General features: G+C 38.9%; 1 long non-coding RNA gene across 1 annotated transcript in view; it reads left to right on the top strand.

Moving 5' to 3' along the window:
• Window positions 1-270: 270 nt before the first annotated feature.
• Window positions 271-12,923, top strand: part of LOC308676305 — a 33,320-nt gene continuing 20,667 nt past the window's right edge. The window contains exon 1 of the long non-coding RNA XR_014028294.1: window positions 271-510. This is a non-coding gene — a long non-coding RNA (uncharacterized lncRNA). The remainder of the gene's footprint in view (window positions 511-12,923) is intronic.

The following is a 12,923-nucleotide window of genomic DNA, read 5'->3' as shown; positions in this document are numbered from 1 at the left end:
AAATACATTTAAAGGGCAGCCGCTTTGGAGCAAAACACAAAGCAAAAACTGCCTACAACTTTTGAAGGCATCATCACATGAAAGTCACTCCGCTTGTCAAACAAGATAATTAAAGTCACACATGGCTGTTATTATTTTTGTCCAAGGGGGTGGAATCTCTGCACGGCGCCTGTGTGCAGTCAGAAACTCAGATGACATGTTGGGCACTACCTTAAAAGAGACAAAGGCAGGAGTGTTGGTCCGGCTCTTGGTTCTTTAAACCATGTGCGTTTGGCTGCTGGCACTCGGTGGAGCTGCGTGCAAATATTGACAGAACACAGTGGCATTGTTAAGCTGGATCTTGGGAAATGAGCGATTAAAACTCTAGAGGAAGATCTTAGCACTTCAGACCTTCCCTTCTCTCTCCCCCTCCCCTTCTCCCCCTCATCTTTACAGCTTTCACAGAGTGAAAGTGAAAATGCTGAGTTTAGCCAAACAGGAGCACTGACCTTTTCCTCTGCCTTGTTCTAGGTAAGGTCCAACTTCTTTGACTTCGTCTTTTTGCCACATGTTTTAAATCTGTTTATAGAAGAGGAACTTTTAAAACAAAGGAGGGGGAAGGTGCGATGGTGGTGAAAGGAAGTATTAATGTTTGCAAATTAATCTGAGAAGCGATGAGATTATCTTGGGCCAGCAGAGAGATGATGTACACCAGAAACTGTGCGCCATCCAATGTTAGTTTTACCTTTCCGAAGTTCCATTTTTAGGGGTTGAGAAGTTCAAAAATCTGAAAGATATTTTAAAGATACCTTTTGACCCAGTAGTGAAGACTTGTGAAATTCCCTTTGGATTGCCTCTGAATGATCCTCAGCAGAGATTCTGAAGTTTATTGCCTGGTTTTACTTGTGAAACTTTATTGTTCCATCTGAGTAGTTAATCACTGTCTTAGTTTTAATGCATGCTAAAGGCTTCAGAAAAACCTGTTTGACCTGAGGTTATTATTTAACTTCAATGGCTTTTGGATAAGGAAATATTTTCTCTATGGCACATGGTACAGTAAAAAAAAAAATCCCTGATGAAATGACAGAATGGGATATTAAGTAACTTCCATAACATAACTGAATGTGCTATTCATGTTTTTTTAAATGATAGATTAAAAATGGCAATATTTGGTGAGTTTATTAATAGTGTTCCCTCCAGTTCTTCCATGTAGAAACCTTAATTATTGTAAGTCTTGGGGTTTCTTGTAAGAGTAAGCAAGACTCTTTCATGTGAAGGGATTATGTCACCCACGAGCAATTTGTGTAAACGTGCCTTGTCAATCTCTAATGTCCAACTATCATTCAGTTTACACCAACCTGAAACATTTAAGAAACCCTTTGCCAAAATAAATTCTGGCACTCCACAAAATAATATTTTTTAAAACAAATTTCCAACCAACTTCAACATGTGAGTTCAACTGTCTCTTTATCCTTTGATGTATTTTGGAAAATGTAGAAATGCTAGCTTAACTATTAAAATCTGTAGTTGGAGGACTGGAATGCTGTAAGCTTTCTTTTGACTGAATGTCACTTATTCATGAAGCTAGTTCAATCTGGTTCAGTGGAACAGCTTGTTTCAGTCAGTACTATGCATCATTACTGTGAAATGAAACTAATTTTATAGAAACTATTTATCAGCATATAGGCTGTCCAGTGTCCACTTAATGCTGAAGGATAGGAATATAGAGCAAAATACCAATAAACAGAAAAGCATGTGGGAATATTGCCCTTAAAGATTCACAATCTGGAGCCCAAAATATACAACCACCACCCCACTCTCATACACACATATCAACTTAAATATATACAAAATGGGATTATGGTGTTCTGACACCCAATCCTGCTCTGCCAAGAAGCAGAGAAGATATATTATCTACAATTGTCTCTATTTCCCTATTTTTATCTTCATAATCAGGGCTTTTTTTCTCATAGAACGCTCAGAACGGAGTTCTGGCACCTGTTTTGGATGGAACCTTGTAGGGTAGGCAAGGCGGGTTGTATGACACGTGTGAGTTCTGGCACCTTTTTCTTTTACAAAAAAAGCACTGTTCATAATGCTTCCGTGATATAATTGTAGTGGCTTTTTTATGGTCTACAGTCATCCGGTGAGCTTCATAGCTGTGAAACTGAACTCGTTTATTCAAGCAGGACAGTCTGTTCACTAGTCAGGATGAGTGAGACATGGCCTGCCAGAGAGCATGGCCAATGATGTGGGATAGTCAGAGATTAGAAGACAACTAGAAGATCACGATCCATTGCTTATTCCTGAACTATGTTGATGGTTCTTAAAACAAAAACAAAAAACATGAAGACCTCTTTCCTTTTAGCTGGAAGAACACTAGATGATATTTTGAATTCAGTGGTAAAAAGGCTTCAGTTCCTGAGAATTGTGTAGTACAAATAAATATGTCAAATAATGTTCATATCTTCCTGATACCAATAAACCTAAAAGACCACGCAATGTTGGATGGACAATACAGGGGCTCCATCTTCACCTCAATAAATGAACAATTTGCTAATTTCCAGCAGAGCTAAGTAAAAATGTAACGTTAAAGGACAACTGAAAGGAGCTACTGTTCCAGAGGGATTTGTGAGGTTTGTGCAGGAAAACCATTAAAAAAGCCAAATGCCTCAAGCATGGCTGATTTATTTCAATATATTTGCTGGCAATTCTTTTTATTGGAAGATTGCTGATTTTTCCCCTCCCCCCAGAAAAAATGTAGCTGCACTGCACTCTAAAGAGCCCATTGACAGTTAGGAAAGAAGCTTTAGTAGACAGACACTGAATTCCTTTTAAAGTGGAGTGATTCAGTCTAGGGAACAAAATAGCAAGCACCTTCCCTTCTCCCCAGCTTATGGGAAATCTACAGGAGTTTGGCTACAGTACTGATTATACAACAGTGGCTATCTTTTTTACTGCATGCTGAATATCATAGACATAACTTATTAGACATCCTGATGAGCTTCTCATATTGGACCACTTCCTCAGTTCCTTGTTACTGACCATCTGGTTGGGAGCAAAATTCAAAGCATCTGGAATGTATCAGGTTGCTTCTCCTTACATTAGAACCAGTGGTGGGATTCAAATATCTCAACATCTGGTTCTCTGCATGGATGCAGGCCTAGGCCTCCGAGGCCTAGAATGGACGTCTGGAAGTGATATCCATGCCCTTCCTGTGGGCTGTTCTAGGCCTGGGAGGCCTCCTCCAGGTCTCCGAGGCCTAGAATAGACTTCTGAAAGTGACATCAAAGCACTTCCGGCAGGCCGTTCTAGGTCTGAGAGGTCTCCACCAGGCCTAGAATAGACTTCCGGAAGTGACATCCATGCACTTCCAGTGGGCCTTTCTAGGCTGGGAGACCTCCTCCGGGCCTCCAAGGCCTAGAACGAACTTCCAGAAGCAGCATGGGTTCAGATGGTTCTCCGAACTCAACAAAATTTGGCTACTGGTTTTACCGAACCAGTGCGAACCGGCTGTATCCCACCACTGATTAGAACAATGATGGGCACCCGTTTTTGGAGATTGCAAAGGGCTGCAAGACAATCCAAAATATGACACATATATCTTGTGCCATGAGCATAAGCTGCCGTAAATTTACAAAGATCCATTAAATAAGCAGCAGAAGCTTATGTCTTTGCTAAGCTGGGAAACAAATAGTTTACAGAGAGGGCAGGTAATGGTAAGCTTTAAGGCACCCAAGTTAATGCACCTTCAAAAAAATTAAGGATACAATTCTAACAATCTAAAAAGAAAAAGAAAAAAAAGCAAAAACCTTGACAGGAGTTTGTAAAGTACATTAAAAATGGATTAAGGGGAGAGTTTTGCCTTATTTAAAATACTTTTGAATTAATTATAGACAGTGCTTTTTTAAAAAAAAAAAGTGCCGGAACTCTCATTTTATTTATATATTTATACAGTGCTTTTTTTGTAAAAGAAAAAGGTGCCGGAACTCACACATGTCATACAACCCACCTTGCCTACCCTACAAGGTTCCATCCAAAAAAGGTGCCGGAACCCAGTTCTGAGCGTTCTATGAGAAAAAAAAGCCCTGTATTTATATAATTTAAAAATTATATATTCAATTCTTAACATAAATTTAATTTATTGTATTTAAGGCAAATGTTCATAGTAAATTCCAAAGTTTTGTCCAATTCTCATCTGGCAAATCTTTGAGATTTGAGTCAAGTTTAATTCATAATTGCCTTTAGTTTTTTCATCTGTTTTTGGCTTAGATGAAGTAATGCATCTTTCAGGCATTCACCAAAGAAACTAGAATTTGTTGTGAGCATCTCCTTAAATACAAACAGCTCATAAGCTGGACCTACCTATATTAGCAACCACATTATTGATGGCTTGTACATGCCATTTTAAAGATACATTGGTTTAAGTGAATGAGATGCTCCTATAACCCAAAATGCATGCTATTAATTCATCCCTGCCAAAATAGTTATTTTCATCAGACTTAGTTCATGATGAACTTAGAACACTAAGTTCTGTTTTATCAGATTTATCATGAAGACAGCATAGTAGGCTGCCATTGGGGTGAAAAATTGTGGAATAGCTCCTCCATGTTTATATACTGCAAGTGGGTATAGTAAAGATGGAATATTATTTTTTTTGTCTACTTGGGAAATGATGTGTTGCACTTTAATAGAGGAGACAACTTTTGCATATATAGTATGACATATATTGAGTTCCTTTTGGAAGGACTAGCAGTTGGAGATAATAGATGTCTAATACAAGTGCATATGCTGTCTTCAACATATACTGTATGTGTTTAATTGATGGAGTCATGTTACTGACAAGATAATGAATTGCAAAGAAATTGTTATTAATACATAAGTTAAACATTTTGTTTCTATTTCTTTACAACTGCTGATAAAAAATGACCTGGCTATGTTCAAATTATACACACAAGAGAATAGGCTTAGGTGAGGGGGAAAGTGTTACAATTCAATCTATTTATGAATATGAATGAATATGTCCATAATTGCCCAGTGTATTTTAACAATGATATAGAACTGTGCTATGAGGAGCTTACAATTTACATTTCTTATTCTTGGGGAATTAATGACAGAAAGAAAATGGATTGGAAAAAAGTAGATGCAAAAGTAACATTAGATAAATATGAGAAAATATAGTTGCATATCCTTAAGTAATTTATGAAAAAAATGCTTAAGATTATCACTTCAGATAGATGTACAAAATCTGCAAGAATCCAGATAACCACTAAAAAAGTAGCCATGAAACACAGTTCCTGGCTGAGGGAGGTGACCCCCAACCCCTCCAGGCCACACGGGATGATGTGGTCAAACCAGGTTAAGTCAGTGTAGCAGTTCAGGGCCAATCTGTACAAGGTGATGTGTCTCCCGCAATGCAAACTGATGGCGCAGAGCTTGCAGTCACCAAGCCAGATGCCAGTGTGGGGCGGCAGGAGGGTGCGGGTGGTGGGCAGGCCGAGGTAGCAACAGGCATTGCAGGCCAGGCACTCCAGGGCGGCCACGTAGATGCACAGAGCGAGGCAGCAGCACAGTCCAGCACCGGGTAGGCCACCAGCTGGCCTGGCCCATGGAAGGTAAGCCGCCCGCCACACTCCATGTGTGCCACCTCAGTGCCCAGCGCCCGCAACCACCCCGCCAGCACCGCCTCTGCCCCACCGCCCACCACGCCGTGTAGAGCGGGCCCCGTGGCTCCCACAGCACTGTGGCGTTGCTGCTCCTGTCTCCTCCAGATATCTTCAGGACTACCGTTAAAAAGAGGTGGAGCGGGAAATCATGGCCACCAGGCTCACCTCCCCATTGGGCCAAGGGTCTCGCAGAGGGCAGGGTGGACTTGACAAATGCGAGTTATTTGAAGAGGGGGTTTCTTTGCCACTGTGTTTTCTCCTTCTGACTTGTGTTCAGCCTGGCTGGCACGAGGTAAGCATGAGGCAGGCACGCACATGTTTTCCGTGCTTTGGTGCCAGGCTCTCCATGTTGCACTGGAAGTGCATGTTGCAGCGCAGCATGGAGAGCCTGGCTGATAAAGGTGAGCACGAGGCAGGAGTGCACATGGACTCTGCTTTTTCAGCAGGGCAGAATTAAGTGCTGCTCCCCACCTCCCACTCCTGGTCCTCTCTTACTTACAACTAGGAGATAGTGTAGTTGGGCAGCAGGGAGGGGTGCAAAGTTCCTGCCAACTCGCCTTCGTTGCAGACAACTTGCATGTGCAACGTTTGCCAGCTGGGTCTTTTGGCGCGCTCAGCAGCAATTCCTATTGGCTTTCGAAAGCCAATAGAGGGAGTAGCACAGCTTGTGCAAAAGTTGAAAAAATCTATCAAAAAAAGGTGCTGGAAATCCGTTCTGAGCGTTCTATGAGAAAAACAACAACACCCTGATATAGAAATTAGACAAACACTGTGGGAAAGAGGAGTGTTTAAACTTGGTAAGGAGCATGATTGACTGACTTTATTAAACAAAGAGATTAAGTGGAGAAAAAAAGGAAATAGAAAGTTGTGAAAAGTCATGTGATGAGAGAAGTACAGGATGCTGAAAAGATTAAAGAGTTATGGACAGAGGAAAAAAAGCTCTTATTTTTTTATTTCTCCTTTTTGGAGATGAGATAAAAAGACAGGCAGTTCAACACTGAATGACCAGTTCATGTGAATTGGACTGAACTAGCTAACTAGTTAAGAAGTAAAAAACAGTAAACCCAAGAACGTAATAGCATAAGGCTAGGGACAAGGAAAGGAAACCTAGCTGAAACTTGTTTACATCAGCATCCTTCTCTATATCTCTCTGTGTTTTTCTATCCTTGCCAGCTACTTCTGTCTTCACTGCATCCATATATTATTTTATTCCTTAAATCCTCACCTCCCTCCTTATGAGGATCTCATCGACTCCATCCAACCTTGACTTTCTTAGTCTCCCCCTTTTTTTACTTGTTCCCTCTTACTTCATATGTTTGTTTTGCTATTTAATTGTTTTTCACTCTTTCCATGGGACCAAATTCCCACAACATAGTTCTTTCATACCAGTCAACATTTGTGTATTTATTCCACTTTCAATCATCCATCACCCATTCTTTCCTGATTCACTTTCTTAATGCAACCTGCAGCTTTAGGAAGACGTTTTTCTTGGTCCTTGGCATGAGAAGAATTAAATTCTCCTGTTTGTGTTTTAGTATTGCTATTTGTCTGGTGCTTCCAGAGCTGCTAGTTATTTACAGTGTTACTAAAGACATAAATTGCATTTATATTATTTTAGAGTTTGCTGTGATGATGGAATTCCATCTAGAAATGAACATCAAGTCAATGGCTATTTTTAGAATAATTATATTAGCCATCCAGAGTAATTCACTTGAGATGGGTGACTATGTAATTTTAGAAACAAAGAAATGCTACAATTTTTCATATGTCACATACTTCGATTTTTTTGATGCTTTCTTTAGCTAATCATGAACTGTAATATTTTCTCAGTCAAAACTATTTTCAGTTTGCATTTCCACAGATTTTTTGCTGTATTTTTTAAATTAATATTATAAATCTGTAGTGGAAAGCTGGAAAAGTGAGAGGCTTTTTAACAATAAAATCATAATACTTGCAGGAAGTTTGTTCAGAATCCCAGTTTTCATAATAATGAAGCAATATTGTGATCCTCACTTTTTCAAACCTATGATTGATAGCACAAGCAAGAACTTGGTATTTTCTTTTTACATGCTTAACTTTGCTTCTTATTCTGTTTTATTTCCCCTTGACTTGTGCCTTATTCCATACAGTACACAGTGCTGTGCATTTTGATAAGTTTGCAACCGGAGGGAAATCAATGAGCAGGTGCAAATTCAAATCTTTACCAAGGAAATAATGAGATCTATTTGGGGACGAAATTTAGACGCTGTTTCACAGAATCAATCCAAATAACCTGCTAATGTGGTGGCAGATTGTAAAATGTTTCACAATGCAACTTCGTTGATGTGCTGAAAACATTGGCTGTAGGAAGTTTCACTGACAACCATGGGACTCATATCTGGTTGAAAATGGATAGAATTGCATTGCTGTCTTTAGTAATGGAAGTTTTAAACCTTTATGTGAAGACAATATGCCTTTTCATAGTACAACTTTAACTGGACTGAGTGGGAGAAGCCATAGTTATATACAGGGGTCTGCAACCTTGACAACTTTAAGACTTGTGGACTACAGCTCCCAGAATTCCCCAGCCAGCTATGCTGGCTGAGGAATTCTGGGAGCTGAAGCCCACAAGTCTTAAAGTTGTCAAGGTTGCAGACCCCTGGTTATATACATTTACTGTATACAGAGAATGCTTTAATATATTGTGATTTGTGTTTTCAGGAACAGAACTACAAACATCATAGTGTCTTGGGTGTTGATCTCGGTTTCAAAATCCTGACCCGAATGGGATTTTTTATTTTGCTGGGACTCAATAACATTTGTTTTGGCAATAATTTTCTGCTTCTCTCATACTGAATCATTTCTTTGGGTTAGTCACTACCCCAGTGACTACCTCGGCAGATTTTTAAAAAGAAAAAATACCCTAGCAGCTAAGTTGAATTGTTTCAGACATGGCAGTTACAGTGGATATTTTTTAATAATGGAATAATCAGGAATATCACAAACATATTTTAAAAATGTTCTGAAAATATAAAAACTGAACAAAAAAAAAACAAAGGTGGAGAAGGATGAGAAATCATCACTGTTATTTTTGCAACTATCTATCTATCATCTATCTATCTATCTATTTATCTAAAGTTGATTAGGGACTGGAGGCTAAAATGTATGAATAACAATTTCAGGAATTGGGTATGTCTAGTCTTGTGAAAAGAAGGACTAGGGGTGGCATGAAAACAGTGTTTCCATATTAGAGGGGCTGCCAGAAGGAAGAGGGGGTCAACCTATTTTCAAAAGCACCTGAAGGTAGGACAAGAAGCAATGGATGCAAATTAATCAAGGAGAGAAGCAACCTAGAAATCAAGATAAATTTCCTAACACTTAGAACAACTAATCAGTAGAATGGCTTGCTTCCAGAAGTTTTGGATGCTCCAACACTGGAGGTTTTTAAGAAGAGATTGGACAACCATCTGTCTGAAATGGTTTAGGTTTCCTGCCTGAGCAGGAGATTAGAGTAGAAGACCTCCAAGATCCATTCCAACTCTGTTATTCTGTTATAATAACATCTATCTGTCATTTGTATCTATTTATCTTGTATCATCTATCTATCTATCTATCTATCTATCTATCTATCTATCTATCTATCTATCTATCTATCTATCATCTATCTATCTATCCATCCATCATCTATCTATCTATCTATCTATCTATCTATCTATCTATCTATCTATCTATCTATCTATCTATCACATGAACACATCATTAATTTGAATGAAACCATGTTCCTCATTCCTGGGCAATCATTTCTTCAATCTTCCATCCCAGCCACTAAAAATTTAGAGTAGAACTTTGTATTCACTGAATCCTGGACCTTGTGTAATTGGAATAGGAGCCCCTCTTTTTACTGATAATAGTTTGTATGTGTGTGTGTATAGATATCTATTCAAGTAGATACAGATTAGTGTATATTAATCTCTCTCTCTCTCCCTCTGTGTATGTGTGTTGAATATGAATTCCATCAATCTCTGTAAAATGCACAAAGAGGACAGGAAAGCTGTGAGTACATATTTCATTTTAGAACATGTTGCTTTCCATGCTCAGTTGCATTAGGGAAGACTCTTGTGAGAATATGACCTTTGTCTGTTGTTTCTTGGAATCAATGCCAATTTTTTTGTTGGAATGTTCTGTTTATGACCAAGCAATTCTGAGTACATGTAAATAATTCAGAAGGCCAAAGATTGACAATGAACCTTACATTCATCAGAGAAGGGCAATCTCTTGCTCTCTTTCAAGAATCCATATTTCAAGGGTTCAGTGTTACATCTGGATGTGGGAGATGTCACTTCAAATCTTTTTCTTAGTCTTGAACTTTATCATATGACCTTGGGCTAATAACAGTCTCTTGTTCCTCCCAACATCATCAGGTTGCCAGTGGATGAATAAAAATCATAAGGAAGATTGAAACCTGCAGTAAAAAAATACAACGTTGCAGAGTTGTGTGCCTCTAGAGAAACATAAAAGAGAAAGAAATGGTGTGAATATCTGCAGAGAGTTGTACATAAGAAATGTTCTTTGCTATTTTTTTGAACCAGAATTTCAGCAAAATAAATCAAAGGCTTTCCGTTTATGAATTCTGAAGTTTGGAAAGAATTGATCTATAGGAGAAGAAAGAAAGGCTTAAAATCTAGTGTGCTTCAAATATTTTGGATTACAAGTCCAAACTGCTTTGTCTGGGAATGGCATATGCAGTCCATCTTCCCCCAAACTCTCAGAACAGAGAGATATGGATGTTATGTACAGAATGAGAAAAGTAGGCTTATTGATTTTGCTTAAAGCACTGGGAAGATAGTGCTACAAATAATAAAATTATATGAAATATGTATGGGGCAGAATTTGCAGCATAATGTTGTGACATTTATTTCATCACTTGCACTTCTGTGGACACCTACAATAGATTTTGTATAATTTTGTGAACTCAGCTGTGATCATTTTAGAAACAATAGTTGGAAACTGATCAGAGAAGCAACCTGGAATTAAGGAGAAAGTTGCTAGCAGTGACGACAATTAACCAGTGGAACAGCTTGCCTTCAGAAATTGTGGATGCTCCATCACTGGAGGTTTTTAAGAAGAGACTGGACAGTCACTTGTCTGAGATGGTATAGGTCAGACATGTCAAACACAAGGCCCGGGGGCCGGATCCGGCCCGCGAAGTTGTTTCATGCGGCCCACGAAGCCATCCTGGAAACAGTGAGGGAACGGCCCCCACTGCCTTGGCCCTGGCCCAGAGACCCTCCTCCTGCCAGAGACCCTCAGATCTGTCCCACTCCTGCCCAGGCCCCCATAGGCACCCTTGATGTGAACGATGTAGAGCTGGCCACACCCACCCAGTAGGCCATACACACTTTAGCCACGCCCACCCAGTAGGCCACGCCCACCCTGGCCATACCCACCCGGCCCCTTGAGGGCAACCGCAATGCTGATGCAGCCCTCAATGAAATTGAGTTTGACACCCCTGGTATAGGTTGTCCTGCTTGAGCGGGGGGCTGGACTAGAAGACCTCCAAGGTCTCTTCCAGCTCTATTCTATTCTTCCTAAACCATGCTTTTGGCATCTTAACAAACTATAAAATTGTGAAACTAATCATTTAAAGTTATTCTACATGAAGTTATAGTTAAGTTATAGTTTTATATATATGTGCAAACTAGGTTGGCAAATCTTTTCCCATGTAGCCAAATGTCTTCCAACACATTAAATCAAATTTGGAAATATTATTCTCTATGTTTGCTATCAGATTTTTATTTTGTAGCTTTTTTAAACTCACAAATTAATTGTATGCATGAATTTGTTTCAGAGAATGTCCATGTGATTTCACTTGAAACTGAATGTTGAACTTTGACCTTATAAAGGTATAATCCACATTCGGTTTCTTTTTTATCTGCAGAAATATGTGTCAGCTTTCTAGCTACATAATAATCAGTGTTCATAGCTTAATACAACACTGCTACTAACAATTAAAAGGAAGAATTATTGAAACAACAAGAAAAACTAATTTATTGTGAAGCTAAAATCAATTGGTGCTATAACCACAAATATTTATTTTGCTGCATTATCCTGGTATCAAGAATCTAGAACTAACTGTACCTTCATAGAATTCGAATCATAAAAAGGGAGACCTATTCTGAATTACATGGCAGTGGTAAATTAACAAAGTGATCAATGATTAACTAAAGCATATATATAAAACTTCTATATATACTTCAGAAGGTTGGGTAGTTTAAAGGAATAATCAACTGTTACAGTTGCCAAGAAAAAATAATAAAAAGAGCAGACAAGATATTAATAGCCTTGAACCATTGCCATGCTTAAATGCAATAATTTACAGCAGGTGGGGAAATCTGCTTCTCTCGAAATGTTGCCAAAATCAGTTCAACTAATGAATGGGAACACTGGGCCCTTTAGTCTTACAGCTTAGTCTAAAGGCTCAATGATTATCTTAAAGCTCAGCTCACCGGACTCTTAATGTGCTGTCTTATCAAATATCGCTAAGTAAGTTTGTAGCCTAACTGACACCTAGATTTTTGTGGCATACAGTGTCTCGGCCTTAACGTCATCCTAAAATTACAGAAAGTATAATTTCCTATCTCTTCAGTCTCTTTCTAGTCAGCAGCGGAAATCATTTCTCCTTTAAACCTGAGCAGTCATGTAGGATAAACTGGCATTTAACTCTACTCACATACCGGTAATTAATGTTGATGAATGAGAGGCTGTAGCTGTGAAAGGCCTTGGCAAGCCTGCCACGTAGCTGCTAAATGCTACCTATGCTGCTGTAATGGAATTACTGCTTTCTAAAAACATGAGTGTGTTCTCTCATCTAAGAGACCACCATTATCTCCTAGAGCCAAAGAGGACTTTCCTTTTCCTTCCTCTTCCTTCTCCTGTATTCTACAAGCAGAGGGAGGATTGATTGGTTGAAGAGCTACAGCTACTGCTAGCCACACAAATAGAATAGAACAGAATTCTTTATTGTTTAATTCTTTAAACATGCAAGGAATTTGTCTCCGGTGCATAAGCTCTCAGTGTACATACAAGGAACAAGTGATAAATCATGATCATAATCATAAAATGCAATCATCATAAATCATAAGATACAAACTCAGTGATAGTCTTGGGATACTAAAGCAAACAACAACTAATAAAGGCAGTCAACATAAATCGAGATGCAAACAACAAAATTATAATCATAAGCTAAGGAAATATGTAATAGGAAAGATGAGAAGGATAATAGATAATACAGCCCTACTA

Source organism: Vipera berus (genome assembly GCF_964194415.1).
Source record: "Vipera berus genome assembly, chromosome: 1".
Classification (NCBI taxonomy): Eukaryota; Metazoa; Chordata; class Lepidosauria; order Squamata; family Viperidae; genus Vipera; species Vipera berus.
Note: the sequence above shows the minus strand (reverse complement) of the source record. Positions and strands in the feature narration are given on the sequence as shown.